The sequence below is a fragment of the Schistocerca gregaria genome, unplaced genomic scaffold (genome assembly GCF_023897955.1).
Source record: "Schistocerca gregaria isolate iqSchGreg1 unplaced genomic scaffold, iqSchGreg1.2 ptg000066l, whole genome shotgun sequence".
NCBI classification, from domain to species: Eukaryota; Metazoa; Arthropoda; class Insecta; order Orthoptera; family Acrididae; genus Schistocerca; species Schistocerca gregaria.
This window is the reverse complement of record NW_026061707.1, coordinates 5,217,028-5,231,436: the sequence shown is the minus strand read 5'-3', so window position 1 is coordinate 5,231,436 and position 14,409 is coordinate 5,217,028. Positions and strand designations below refer to the sequence as shown.

Below are 14,409 nucleotides of genomic sequence, written 5' to 3'. Positions count from 1 at the left end.
AAATTATCAGGGGTGTGAGCGTTTCGAGATGAGTCATATACAAGTTGCACTTGGTCGTCAGTGACTGTGTGGCCTAATGGATAAGGCGTCGCATTTCGGATCTGAAGATTACAGGTTGGAATACTGTCACGCTCGTGTTTTATCAGTTGTGAAAAAGAAACATACCGTTTAGATGTAGCATTTGAGAAGTACGAAACCGTCTGAATGTTGCTGTTGACCATTTTCTGCTTGGAGATGCTCTTGAGCTTGAAACACACACTACAAGACCGCTGTTAACTAGAGAAATGGTAGGCAGAGTGCCGTCACCGCGAGTTTCCACTGGCACTTGCACATCTAAAACAACGTCGGAAAGTAACTCGTTAGCCTTTTGAGTCACATCAAGTATGAGTGTTAATTTTGACGCCACTAGCTCTGCGGGTTGTCATGCAATTCCTTTACCTCTCAGAAATGATTATGAAATAAAAGTGAAGTACGTGACGAGTGTGACGTTAGGAAAACATTAGGCAGCATGGAGAGTTTCTGTATGGGACCACCCAACCCAAACGAGTACTGTGTGACGTGCTGCCCGGCAAGTATTCACCCAAGCAGCCCGGCTAGCTCAGTCGGTAGAGCATGAGACTCTTAATCTCAGGGTCGTGGGTTCGAGCCCCACGCTGGGCGGAACGGAATTTTGTTCCGCTGCAGATGTAAATTACTGTTTTTCTGATTAACGTGATGTAATGGAAATAGCAACTTTAAACTTTGCCTACGTCTCTGTCAGTCGCAAGGAAACTGTATTTGAAGGTGAAGGTGATTTTGTAGACATGTGTGAAAGACATGTTCTGAAATGCAAGTGTTGTTGTTTGGAGAGGACATCGGTTACGTGTCAGATGTGTAGCCAAGCAGTAATGGGTCGCCATAGCTGCAAATATTAGTCGGTAATATGAAGTGTTGTCAGCTGAAGTCTGATGATCCAGACGACCGTAAGGACGAAGTACGCAAAAGTACCGCTAGGCCGCGCCTCTTTAGCTCAGTGGTAGAACACTGGACTAGTAAACCAAGGGTCGTGAGTTGCATCCTCAAAGGAAGATGTCGAATTTTGGAAATCAGTTGCGCGTCGTGGCCGTATAGCAAACAGTATCTGTGATGACGAACAATTGGCGACATCCCTTTTATTAAGAATTACTCTCAGATGTGATTAAGGCGAATGGCGCAGATAAAGCCTTTGCCAAAGCGGTACAGCATAAGGTGGGACGAGGCAGTCTGAATTACATTTTATAGATGTATTTCTCACATATGTCTGAGCCTCTCGCGGTCGTCGTCGTCGTCGTCGTCGTCGCCGCTTCTGCAGAAGTAGCAAATGGCCATCGTGGCAAATGCGGCGAGGCACGCCCTGCCTTCGATTCCGTATGCACAAAGTGTGTGGTCTTGTTTCCCAGTCTATATTTGGTCGGTCACGTAAGAGGTTGAATGTAACGAATGGGTGGGAAAGAGCAAGGGCAGCGGCTGTGTAGAACGAAAACACAAATTATCAGGGGTGTGAGCGTTACGAGATGAGTCATATACAAGTTGCACTTGGTCGTCAGTGACTGTGTGGCCTAATGGATAAGGCGTCGGACTTCGGATCTGAAGATTACAGGTTCGAATACTGTCACGCTCGTGTTTTATCAGTTGTGAAAAAGAAACATACCTTTTTAATGTAGCATTTGAGCAGTACGAAACCGTCTGAATGTTGCTGTTGACCATTTTCTGCTTGGAGATGCTCTTGAGCTTGAAACACACACTACAAGACCGGTGTTAACTAATGAAATGGTAGGCAGAGTGCCGTCACCGCGAGTTTCCACTAGCACTTGCACATCTAAAACAACGTCGGAAAGTAACTCGTTCGCCTTTTGAGTCACATCAAGTATGAGTGTTAATTTTGACGCCACTAGCTCTGCAGGTTGTCATGCAATTCCTTTACCTCTCAGAAATGATTATGAAATAAAAGTGAAGTACGTGACGAGTGTGACGTTCGGAAAACATTAGGCAGCATGGAGAGTTTCTGTATGGGACCACCAAACCCAAACGAGTACTGTGTGACGTGCTGCCCGGCAAGTATTCACCCAAGCAGCCCGGCTAGCTCAGTCGGTAGAGCATGAGACTCTTAATCTCAGGGTCGTGGGTTCGAGCCCCACGCTGGGCGGAACGGAATTTTGTTCCGCTGCAGATGTAAATTACTGTTTTTCTGATTAACGTGATGTAATGGAAATAGCAACTTTAAACTTTGCCTACGTCTCTGTCAGTCGCAAGGAAACTGTATTTGAAGGTGAAGGTGATTTTGTAGACATGTGTGAAAGACATGTTCTGAAATGCAAGTGTTGTTGTTTGGAGAGGACATCGGTTACGTGTCAGATGTGTAGCCAAGCAGTAATGGGTCGCCATAGCTGCAAATATTAGTCGGTAACATGAAGTGTTGTCAGCTGAAGTCTGATGATCCAGACGACCGTAAGGACGAAGTACGCAAAAGTACCGCTAGGCCGCGCCTCTTTAGCTCAGTGGTAGAACACTGGACTAGTAAACCAAGGGTCGTGAGTTGCATCCTCAAAGGAAGATGTCGAATTTTGGAAATCAGTTGCGCGTCGTGGCCGTATAGCAAACAGTATCTGTGATGACGAACAATTGGCGACATCCCTTTTATTAAGAATTACTCTCAGATGTGATTAAGGCGAATGGCGCAGATAAAGCCTTTGCCAAAGCGGTACAGCATAAGGTGGGACGAGGCAGTCTGAATTACATTTTATAGATGTATTTCTCACATATGTCTGAGCCTCTCGCGGTCGTCGTCGTCGTCGTCGTCGTCGCCGCTTCTGCAGAAGTAGCAAATGGCCATCGTGGCAAATGCGGCGAGGCACGCCCTGCCTTCGATTCCGTATGCACAAAGTGTGTGGTCTTGTTTCCCAGTCTATATTTGGTCGGTCACGTAAGAGGTTGAATGTAACGAATGGGTGGGAAAGAGCAAGGGCAGCGGCTGTGTAGAACGAAAACACAAATTATCAGGGGTGTGAGCGTTACGAGATGAGTCATATACAAGTTGCACTTGGTCGTCAGTGACTGTGTGGCCTAATGGATAAGGCGTCGGACTTCGGATCTGAAGATTACAGGTTCGAATACTGTCACGCTCGTGTTTTATCAGTTGTGAAAAAGAAACATACCTTTTTAATGTAGCATTTGAGCAGTACGAAACCGTCTGAATGTTGCTGTTGACCATTTTCTGCTTGGAGATGCTCTTGAGCTTGAAACACACACTACAAGACCGGTGTTAACTAATGAAATGGTAGGCAGAGTGCCGTCACCGCGAGTTTCCACTAGCACTTGCACATCTAAAACAACGTCGGAAAGTAACTCGTTCGCCTTTTGAGTCACATCAAGTATGAGTGTTAATTTTGACGCCACTAGCTCTGCAGGTTGTCATGCAATTCCTTTACCTCTCAGAAATGATTATGAAATAAAAGTGAAGTACGTGACGAGTGTGACGTTCGGAAAACATTAGGCAGCATGGAGAGTTTCTGTATGGGACCACCCAACCCAAACGAGTACTGTGTGACGTGCTGCCCGGCAAGTATTCACCCAAGCAGCCCGGCTAGCTCAGTCGGTAGAGCATGAGACTCTTAATCTCAGGGTCGTGGGTTCGAGCCCCACGCTGGGCGGAACGGAATTTTGTTCCGCTGCAGATGTAAATTACTGTTTTTCTGATTAACGTGATGTAATGGAAATAGCAACTTTAAACTTTGCCTACGTCTCTGTCAGTCGCAAGGAAACTGTATTTGAAGGTGAAGGTGATTTTGTAGACATGTGTGAAAGACATGTTCTGAAATGCAAGTGTTGTTGTTTGGAGAGGACATCGGTTACGTGTCAGATGTGTAGCCAAGCAGTAATGGGTCGCCATAGCTGCAAATATTAGTCGGTAATATGAAGTGTTGTCAGCTGAAGTCTGATGATCCAGACGACCGTAAGGACGAAGTACGCAAAAGTACCGCTAGGCCGCGCCTCTTTAGCTCAGTGGTAGAACACTGGACTAGTAAACCAAGGGTCGTGAGTTGCATCCTCAAAGGAAGATGTCGAATTTTGGAAATCAGTTGCGCGTCGTGGCCGTATAGCAAACAGTATCTGTGATGACGAACAATTGGCGACATCCCTTTTATTAAGAATTACTCTCAGATGTGATTAAGGCGAATGGCGCAGATAAAGCCTTTGCCAAAGCGGTACAGCATAAGGTGGGACGAGGCAGTCTGAATTACATTTTATAGATGTATTTCTCACATATGTCTGAGCCTCTCGCGGTCGTCGTCGTCGTCGTCGTCGTCGTCGTCGCCGCTTCTGCAGAAGTAGCAAATGGCCATCGTGGCAAATGCGGCGAGGCACGCCCTGCCTTCGATTCCGTATGCACAAAGTGTGTGGTCTTGTTTCCCAGTCTATATTTGGTCGGTCACGTAAGAGGTTGAATGTAACGAATGGGTGGGAAAGAGCAAGGGCAGCGGCTGTGTAGAACGAAAACACAAATTATCAGGGGTGTGAGCGTTACGAGATGAGTCATATACAAGTTGCACTTGGTCGTCAGTGACTGTGTGGCCTAATGGATAAGGCGTCGGACTTCGGATCTGAAGATTACAGGTTCGAATACTGTCACGCTCGTGTTTTATCAGTTGTGAAAAAGAAACATACCTTTTTAATGTAGCATTTGAGCAGTACGAAACCGTCTGAATGTTGCTGTTGACCATTTTCTGCTTGGAGATGCTCTTGAGCTTGAAACACACACTACAAGACCGGTGTTAACTAATGAAATGGTAGGCAGAGTGCCGTCACCGCGAGTTTCCACTAGCACTTGCACATCTAAAACAACGTCGGAAAGTAACTCGTTCGCCTTTTGAGTCACATCAAGTATGAGTGTTAATTTTGACGCCACTAGCTCTGCAGGTTGTCATGCAATTCCTTTACCTCTCAGAAATGATTATGAAATAAAAGTGAAGTACGTGACGAGTGTGACGTTCGGAAAACATTAGGCAGCATGGAGAGTTTCTGTATGGGACCACCCAACCCAAACGAGTACTGTGTGACGTGCTGCCCGGCAAGTATTCACCCAAGCAGCCCGGCTAGCTCAGTCGGTAGAGCATGAGACTCTTAATCTCAGGGTCGTGGGTTCGAGCCCCACGCTGGGCGGAACGGAATTTTGTTCCGCTGCAGATGTAAATTACTGTTTTTCTGATTAACGTGATGTAATGGAAATAGCAACTTTAAACTTTGCCTACGTCTCTGTCAGTCGCAAGGAAACTGTATTTGAAGGTGAAGGTGATTTTGTAGACATGTGTGAAAGACATGTTCTGAAATGCAAGTGTTGTTGTTTGGAGAGGACATCGGTTACGTGTCAGATGTGTAGCCAAGCAGTAATGGGTCGCCATAGCTGCAAATATTAGTCGGTAATATGAAGTGTTGTCAGCTGAAGTCTGATGATCCAGACGACCGTAAGGACGAAGTACGCAAAAGTACCGCTAGGCCGCGCCTCTTTAGCTCAGTGGTAGAACACTGGACTAGTAAACCAAGGGTCGTGAGTTGCATCCTCAAAGGAAGAAGTCGAATTTTGGAAATCAGTTGCGCGTCGTGGCCGTATAGCAAACAGTATCTGTGATGACGAACAATTGGCGACATCCCTTTTATTAAGAATTACTCTCAGATGTGATTAAGGCGAATGGCGCAGATAAAGCCTTTGCCAAAGCGGTACAGCATAAGGTGGGACGAGGCAGTCTGAATTACATTTTATAGATGTATTTCTCACATATGTCAGAGCCTCTCGCGGTCGTCGTCGTCGTCGTCGTCGCCGCTTCTGCAGAAGTAGCAAATGGCCATCGTGGCAAATGCGGCGAGGCACGCCCTGCCTTCGATTCCGTATGCACAAAGTGTGTGGTCTTGTTTCCCAGTCTATATTTGGTCGGTCACGTAAGAGGTTGAATGTAACGAATGGGTGGGAAAGAGCAAGGGCAGCGGCTGTGTAGAACGAAAACACAAATTATCAGGGGTGTGAGCGTTACGAGATGAGTCATATACAAGTTGCACTTGGTCGTCAGTGACTGTGTGGCCTAATGGATAAGGCGTCGGACTTCGGATCTGAAGATTACAGGTTCGAATGCAGTCACGCTCGTGTTTTATCAGTTGTGAAAAAGAAACATACCGTTTTAATGTAGCATTTGAGCAGTACGAAACCGTCTGAATGTTGCTGTTGACCATTTTCTGCTTGGAGATGCTCTTGAGCTTGAAACACACACTACAAGACCGGTGTTAACTAGCGAAATGGTAGGCAGAGTGCCGTCACCGCGAGTTTCCACTAGCACTTGCACATCTAAAACAACGTCGGAAAGTAACTCGTTCGCCTTTTGAGTCACATCAAGTATGAGTGTTAATTTTGACGCCACTAGCTCTGCAGGTTGTCATGCAATTCCTTTACCTCTCAGAAATGATTATGAAATAAAAGTGAAGTACGTGACGAGTGTGACGTTAGGAAAACATTAGGCAGCATGTAGAGTTTCTGTATGGGACCACCCAACCCAAACGAGTACTGTGTGACGTGCTGCTCGGCAAGTACTCACCCAAGCAGCCCGGCTAGCTCAGTCGGTAGAGCATGAGACTCTTAATCTCAGGGTCGTGGGTTCGAGCCCCACGCTGGGCGGAACGGAATTTTGTTCCGCTCCAGATGTAAATTACTGTTTTTCTGATTAACGTGATGTAATGGAAATAGCAACTTTAAACTTTGCCTACGTCTCTGTCAGTCGCAAGGAAACTGTATTTGAAGGTGAAGGTGATTTTGTAGACATGTGTGAAAGACATGTTCTGAAATGCAAGTGTTGTTGTTTGGAGAGGACATCGGTTACGTGTCAGATGTGTAGCCAAGCAGTAATGGGTCGCCATAGCTGCAAATATTAGTCGGTAATATGAAGTGTTGTCAGCTGAAGTCTGATGATCCAGACGACCGTAAGGACGAAGTACGCAAAAGTACCGCTAGGCCGCGCCTCTTTAGCTCAGTGGTAGAACACTGGACTAGTAAACCAAGGGTCGTGAGTTGCATCCTCAAAGGAAGAAGTCGAATTTTGGAAATCAGTTGCGCGTCGTGGCCGTATAGCAAACAGTATCTGTGATGACGAACAATTGGCGACATCCCTTTTATTAAGAATTACTCTCAGATGTGATTAAGGCGAATGGCGCAGATAAAGCCTTTGCCAAAGCGGTACAGCATAAGGTGGGACGAGGCAGTCTGAATTACATTTTATAGATGTATTTCTCACATATGTCAGAGCCTCTCGCGGTCGTCGTCGTCGTCGTCGTCGTCGTCGTCGTCGCCGCTTCTGCAGAAGTAGCAAATGGCCATCGTGGCAAATGCGGCGAGGCACGCCCTGCCTTCGATTTCGTATGCACAAAGTGTGTGGTCTTGTTTCCCAGTCTATATTTGGTCGGTCACGTAAGAGGTTGAATGTAACGAATGGGTGGGAAAGAGCAAGGGCAGCGGCTGTGTAGAACGAAAACACAAATTATCAGGGGTGTGAGCGTTACGAGATGAGCATATACAAGTTGCACTTGGTGGTCAGTGACTGTGTGGCCTAATGGATAAGGCGTCGGACTTCGGATCTGAAGATTACAGGTTCGAATACTGTCACGCTCGTGTTTTATCAGTTGTGAAAAAGAAACATACCGTTTTAATGTAGCATTTGAGCAGTACGAAACCGTCTGAATGTTGCTGTTGACCATTTTCTGCTTGGAGATGCTCTTGAGCTTGAAACACACACTACAAGACCGGTGTTAACTAGCGAAATGGTAGGCAGAGTGCCGTCACCGCGAGTTTCCACTAGCACTTGCACATCTAAAACAACGTCGGAAAGTAACTCGTTCGCCTTTTGAGTCACATCAAGTATGAGTGTTAATTTTGACGCCACTAGCTCTGCAGGTTGTCATGCAATTCCTTTACCTCTCAGAAATGATTATGAAATAAAAGTGAAGTACGTGACGAGTGTGACGTTAGGAAAACATTAGGCAGCATGGAGAGTTTCTGTATGGGACCACCCAACCCAAACGAGTACTGTGTGACGTGCTGCCCGGCAAGTATACACCCAAGCAGCCCGGCTAGCTCAGTCGGTAGAGCATGAGACTCTTAATCTCAGGGTCGTGGGTTCGAGCCCCACGCTGGGCGGAACGGAATTTTGTTCCGCTGCAGATGTAAATTACTGTTTTTCTGATTAACGTGATGTAATGGAAATAGCAATTTTAAACTTTGCCTACGTCTCTGTCAGTCGCAAGGAAACTGTATTTGAAGGTGAAGGTGATTTTGTAGACATGTGTGAAAGACATGTTCTGAAATGCAAGTGTTGTTGTTTGGAGAGGACATCGGTTACGTGTCAGATGTGTAGCCAAGCAGTAATGGGTCGCCATAGCTGCAAATGTTAGTCGGTAATATGAAGTGTTGTCAGCTGAAGTCTGATGATCCAGACGACCGTAAGGACGAAGTACGCAAAAGTACCGCTAGGCCGCGCTTCTTTAGCTCAGTGGTAGAGCACTGGACTAGTAAACCAAGGGTCGTGAGTTACATCCTCAAAGGAAGAAGTCGAATTTTTGGAAATCAGTTGCGCGTCGTGGCCGTATAGCAAACAGTATCTATGATGACGAACAATTAGCGACATGCCTTTTATTAAGAATTACTCTCAGATGTGATTAAGGCGAATGGCGCAGACAAAGCCCTTGCCAAAGCGGTACAGCATAAGGTGGGACGAGGCAGTCTGAATTACATTTAATAGATGTATTTCTCACATATGTCAGAGCCTCTCGCGGTCGTCGTCGTCGTCGTCGTCGTCGTCGTCGTCGTCGTCGTCGTCGCCGCCGCCGCTTCTGCAGAAGTAGCAAATGGCCATCGTGGCAAATGCGGCGAGGCACGCCCTGCCTTCGATTCCGTATGCACAAAGTGTGTGGTATTGTTTCCCAGTCTATATTTGGTCGGTCACGTAAGAGGTTGAATGTAACGAATGGGTGGGAAAGAGCAAGGGCAGCGGCTGTGTAGAACGAAAACACAAATTATCAGGGGTGTGAGCGTTTCGAGATGAGTCATATACAAGTTGCACTTGGTCGTCAGTGACTGTGTGGCCTAATGGATAAGGCGTCGGACTTCGGATCTGAAGATTACAGGTTGGAATACTGTCACGCTCGTGTTTTATCAGTTGTGAAAAAGAAACATACCGTTTTAATGTAGCATTTGAGCAGTACGAAACCGTCTGAATGTTGCTGTTGACCATTTTCTGCTTGGAGATGCTCTTGAGCTTGAAACACACACTACAAGACCGGTGTTAACTAGCGAAATGGTAGGCAGAGTGCCGTCACCGCGAGTTTCCACTGGCACTTGCACATCTAAAACAACGTCGGAAAGTAACTCGTTAGCCTTTTGAGTCACATAAAGTATGAGTGTTAATTTTGACGCCACTAGCTCTGCAGGTTGTCATGCAATTCCTTTACCTCTCAGAAATGATTATGAAATAAAAGTGAAGTACGTGACGAGTGTGACGTTAGGAAAACATCAGGCAGCATGGAGAGATTCTGTATGGGACCACCCAACCCAAACGAGTACTGTGTGACGTGCTGCCCGGCAAGCATTCATCCAAGCAGCCCGGCTAGCTCAGTCGGTAGAGCATGAGACTCTTAATCTCAGGGTCGTGGGTTCGAGCCCCACGCTGGGCGGAACGGAATTTTGTTCCGCTGCAGATGTAATTACTGTTTTTCTGATTAACGTGATGTAATGGAAATAGCAACTTTAAACTTTGCCTACGTCTCTGTCAGTCGCAAGGAAACTGTATTTGAAGGTGAAGGAGATTTTGTAGACATGTGTGAAAGACATGTTCTGAAATTCAGGTGTTGTTGTTTGGAGAGGACATCGGTTATGTGTCAGATGTGTAGCCAAGCAGTAATGGGTTGCCATAGCTGCAAATATTAGTCGGTAATATGAAGTGTTGTCAGCTGAAGTCTGATGATCCAGACGACCGTAAGGACGAAGTACGCAAAAGTACCGCTAGGCCGCGCTTCTTTAGCTCAGTGGTAGAGCACTGGACTAGTAAACCAAGGGTCGTGAGTTACATCCTCAAAGGAAGAAGTCGAATTTTTGGAAATCAGTTGCGCGTCGTGGCCGTATAGCAAACAGTATCTATGATGACGAACAATTAGCGACATGCCTTTTATTAAGAATTACTCTCAGATGTGATTAAGGCGAATGGCGCAGACAAAGCCCTTGCCAAAGCGGTACAGCATAAGGTGGGACGAGGCAGTCTGAATTACATTTTATAGATGTATTTCTCACATATGTCAGAGCCTCTCGCGGTCGTCGTCGTCGTCATCGTCGTCGTCGTCGCCGCCGCCGCTTCTGCAGAAGTAGCAAATGGCCATCGTGGCAAATGCGGCGAGGCACGCCCTGCCTTCGATTCCGTATGCACAAAGTGTGTGGTCTTGTTTCCCAGTCTATATTTGGTCGGTCACGTAAGAGGTTGAATGTAACGAATGGGTGGGAAAGAGCAAGGGCAGCGGCTGTGTAGAACGAAAACACAAATTATCAGGGGTGTGAGCGTTTCGAGATGAGTCATATACAAGTTGCACTTGGTCGTCAGTGACTGTGTGGCCTAATGGATAAGGCGTCGGACTTCGGATCTGAAGATTACAGGTTGGAATACTGTCACGCTCGTGTTTTATCAGTTGTGAAAAAGAAACATACCGTTTTAATGTAGCATTTGAGCAGTACGAAACCGTCTGAATGTTGCTATTGACCATTTTCTGCTTGGAGATGCTCTTGAGCTTGAAACACACACTACAAGACCGGTGTTAACTAGCGAAATGGTAGGCAGAGTGCCGTCACCGCGAGTTTCCACTGGCACTTGCACATCTAAAACAACGTCGGAAAGTAACTCTTTAGCCTTTTGAGTCACATAAAGTATGAGTGTTAATTTTGACGCCACTAGCTCTGCAGGTTGTCATGCAATTCCTTTACCTCTCAGAAATGATTATGAAATAAAAGTGAAGTACGTGACGAGTGTGACGTTAGGAAAACATTAGGCAGCATGGAGAGATTCTATATGGAACCACACAACCCAAACGAGTACTGTGTGACGTGCTGCTCGGCAAATATTCACCCAAGCAGCCTGGCTAGCTCAGTCGGTCGAGCACGAGACTCTTAATCTCAGGGTCGTGGGTTCGAGCCCCACGCTGGGCGGAACGGAATTTTGTTCCGCTGCAGATGTAAATTACTGTTTTTCTGATTAACGTGATGTAATGGAAATAGCAACTTTAAACTTTGCCTACGTCTCTGTCAGTCGCAAGGAAACTGTATTTGAAGGTGAAGGTGATTTTGTAGACATGTGTGAAAGACATGTTCTGAAATGCAAGTGTTGTTGTTTGGAGAGGACATCGGTTACGTGTCAGATGTGTAGCCAAGCAGTAATGGGTCGCCATAGCTGCAAATATTAGTCGGTAATATGAAGTGTTGTCAGCTGAAGTCTGATGATCCAGACGACCGTAAGGACGAAGTACGCAAAAGTACCGCTAGGCCGCGCTTCTTTAGCTCAGTGGTAGAGCACTGGACTAGTAAACCAAGGGTCGTGAGTTACATCCTCAAAGGAAGAAGTCGAATTTTGGAAATCAGTTTCGCGTCGTGGCCGTATAGCAAACAGTATCTGTGATGACGAACAATTAGCGACATGCCTTTTATTAAGAATTACTCACAGATGTGATTAAGGCGAATGGCGCAGATAAAGCCTTTTTTTTTTTTTAAAAAAAAAATAAACCTTTATTCATCATCAATAATAATAATTATACAATATTAACCCACTTCCTTTATAGCATTAGTGGGTCGTAATATTAATACATTTATTATTGTTTCATGCAGCATGCTACAAAATATGATGTGCTACAGGTTACTACAACAATGGGCACTATACTAACTATCCCTACTACTTAAGAAACTATTACTGTCACTAATTGCTAATTTCTACACCTGCAGCGTCACATATGTCCAGTAGAATATATAAACCTACTTTGCAAGCCTTGCTCTTCGAGCTAACCCCAAAGAGCTTGCCCCCGGCACTGGGCTGGCCAAGATGTTAACTCGCTGCAGTTCCATAACCTAACATAATATCCTATTCTAAGTCCTACGAAACTAACTTATCCTAAGTCAAATCCGGTGCATCTCTAAGTCGGTGAGATTAACCCCTCCTCCCCCTAATCCTGCGCGTGGCGGATCCCAACTGTGATGTGAAGTCGGCCAGTCCGCGCGCTGGCGGTATGGGAAAAGGGATCTAGACAATATCGGTGTTCATTTTCGCATTCTTAGTTTATCTCCCTCAGATATTCATTTAACACTTTCCGTGATACCTCGTTGGCCAGAGTATTAATCATCTGAAAAGTGTCTTCACGTCTGAGGAGTTGATACGTGTCATGGTTCGGTAGTCCGTCTCGAAGTGTAGTCGCTACATCATTGAAGAGAGGGCACTCGTAAATCACATGATCCGGAGTGCCTTCCGGCGCGCCACAGTCACACGCGGGCGTAGCCCTCTTCCCAAACCGACATAAGTATGTCGGGTAGGGTCCATGACCAGTGAGAAAATGGATCAGTCCCCGTGTTGGCTGAAAGTACTTCATTTCTAAGCGCTCCCTCACGTTCGGCAAGAACTGAAAGGTTCTGCGACCGGTTTCTTCTGTCTCCCAGGACCCCTGCCAAAGTTATTCCCCCCTTCTTCTAATCCCCCTTTTGTCCTCTACCCTCACACCCATGATTTCTTCTATTTTCCCCTGGTTCCCTTTTTTTGCCCAATACCAGGCTGCTTGCTCCCTAATCTTGATGTCAAGTGGGCAGAGCCCCATTATGACTAATAGGGCCCCTCCTGGAGATGTTCTATAAGCGCCCACAGATCTTAGAACCATGCTTCTCTGAACCCTTCTCACTGCCATGGCGGGCACAACCCTCGTGAGTCTGTGCGCCCAGACCCCGGAGCCGTAACCCACTACTGAAGTTAGGATACTATTGTGATAAAGTTTAATGAGATGTGGAGGTAGGTGAAATCTTTTGTGTCCTATGGAAATGAGGTTGTTTAATATTTGCAGAGCTTTTTGGATTAGAGTTTCAATGTGTTTTCCGAAGTTCCATTTCTCATCAATGATGACTCCTAGGTAACGTGTGTCTCGTCTTCGCAGTACCGGTGTGCCATCAATTCTGACCGTAGGGTTCCTGATTAGTTGTCCTTTAAGTAGTAAGTATGTCGATTTGCTTGGTGATATGGTCATTTTCGTGGTGTGGCACCACTGTAGGAGTCTGTCTAACGCTCTCTCTATTTTAGGTTCTATGTCCTCTCGGCTACGGCCACCGACCATCAGGAGGAGGTCATCAGCGTAGGCTATCACCTCTAGCACATCCTCACTTCGTTGCAGGCTGTCTAGTAATGGCTCCATGTGGATGTCCCAAAAGAGCGGCCCTAGGACCGATCCTTGGGGACATCCTTTCGTGACAGCTTTCCCTACCCTTTCGCTAGGGGATGATAGCCAGACCTCCCGATCCTCACAGTAGCTCCTCAGGCAGCCATATAGCGGCCCTGGACACTCCTTCTCCCGCAAGCAGGAGAAGAGCGAGGGCCACCACAGGTTGTCGAAGGCGCCACTGATGTCCACCATGATGCCCACCACGTATTTGTGCGGGGTCGAGCCACAGACCTCGGCCGCCAGGGCGATTGCATCAGATGCCGACCGCCCCGGCCTGAAACCGAATTGCCTGCTGCTCATCCCGCACAATACTCTATGTGCTGCCAATCTGTCAGCCAGCAGTTTTTCCAAGATTTTTCCAAACAAATCTAACAGGCAGATCGGCCTGTACGACTTTACTTCTGCAGGATCCTTGTCCGGTTCCTTCTTAATGATGACGACGTTCCCAGTTTTCCACCTTCTTGGGAACTGTTGTTGCCTCAGGCACTCATTATAGAGGTGGGTAAGCGGGGCAACCAGCTGGGGTGCCAGGAATTGCACCACCTCCGCCACAATGCCGTCTGGCCCAGGAGCTTTGCCTCTTTTAAGTTGCTTTATGTGGGTCGCCACCTCCTCTTCTGAGAAGGGGTAGACCGCCGTGTCATTATTATATATTTCACGGTCTTGTTCTCGCAATTGCCGTTGTCCCTCTGTCTCCCCATCCGCATTGTCATCAGGCAGCAGGGACCGGAGGAGGACCCCAGCAGTCTCCTGCCAGGACTCCGTCATCCTGTCCCCGTGCCTGACTGTAGATAGCTCCATAGGAGAGCGGATTTTCTCCCTGACTAATTTATAGGGGAGTCCCCATGGATCCAGTGCTAGCTGGCTGAGCACATAGTGTTCCCAGCTTCGCCTTCTGACTTCGCGTAGTTC

General features: G+C 46.8%; 8 non-coding genes across 8 annotated transcripts; all 8 read left to right on the top strand.

The window, feature by feature from the left end:
- The first annotated feature begins 587 nt into the window (after positions 1 to 587).
- On the top strand, positions 588 to 660 carry Trnak-cuu (transfer RNA lysine (anticodon CUU)). Its single transcript has one exon. It is a non-coding gene; the product is annotated as a tRNA-Lys (tRNA).
- Positions 661 to 2,091: 1,431 nt separating this feature from the next.
- Trnak-cuu (transfer RNA lysine (anticodon CUU)) lies at positions 2,092 to 2,164 on the top strand. Its single transcript has one exon. It is a non-coding gene; the product is annotated as a tRNA-Lys (tRNA).
- Positions 2,165 to 3,595: 1,431 nt separating this feature from the next.
- On the top strand, positions 3,596 to 3,668 carry Trnak-cuu (transfer RNA lysine (anticodon CUU)). Its single transcript has one exon. It is a non-coding gene; the product is annotated as a tRNA-Lys (tRNA).
- A 1,437-nt stretch (positions 3,669 to 5,105) lies between these two features.
- On the top strand, positions 5,106 to 5,178 carry Trnak-cuu (transfer RNA lysine (anticodon CUU)). Its single transcript has one exon. It is a non-coding gene; the product is annotated as a tRNA-Lys (tRNA).
- Positions 5,179 to 6,606: 1,428 nt separating this feature from the next.
- On the top strand, positions 6,607 to 6,679 carry Trnak-cuu (transfer RNA lysine (anticodon CUU)). Its single transcript has one exon. It is a non-coding gene; the product is annotated as a tRNA-Lys (tRNA).
- A 1,439-nt stretch (positions 6,680 to 8,118) lies between these two features.
- Positions 8,119 to 8,191, top strand: Trnak-cuu (transfer RNA lysine (anticodon CUU)). The gene has a single exon. It is a non-coding gene; the product is annotated as a tRNA-Lys (tRNA).
- A 1,459-nt stretch (positions 8,192 to 9,650) lies between these two features.
- On the top strand, positions 9,651 to 9,723 carry Trnak-cuu (transfer RNA lysine (anticodon CUU)). Its single transcript has one exon. It is a non-coding gene; the product is annotated as a tRNA-Lys (tRNA).
- Positions 9,724 to 11,166: 1,443 nt separating this feature from the next.
- Positions 11,167 to 11,239, top strand: Trnak-cuu (transfer RNA lysine (anticodon CUU)). The gene has a single exon. It is a non-coding gene; the product is annotated as a tRNA-Lys (tRNA).
- The last annotated feature ends 3,170 nt before the right edge of the window (positions 11,240 to 14,409 follow it).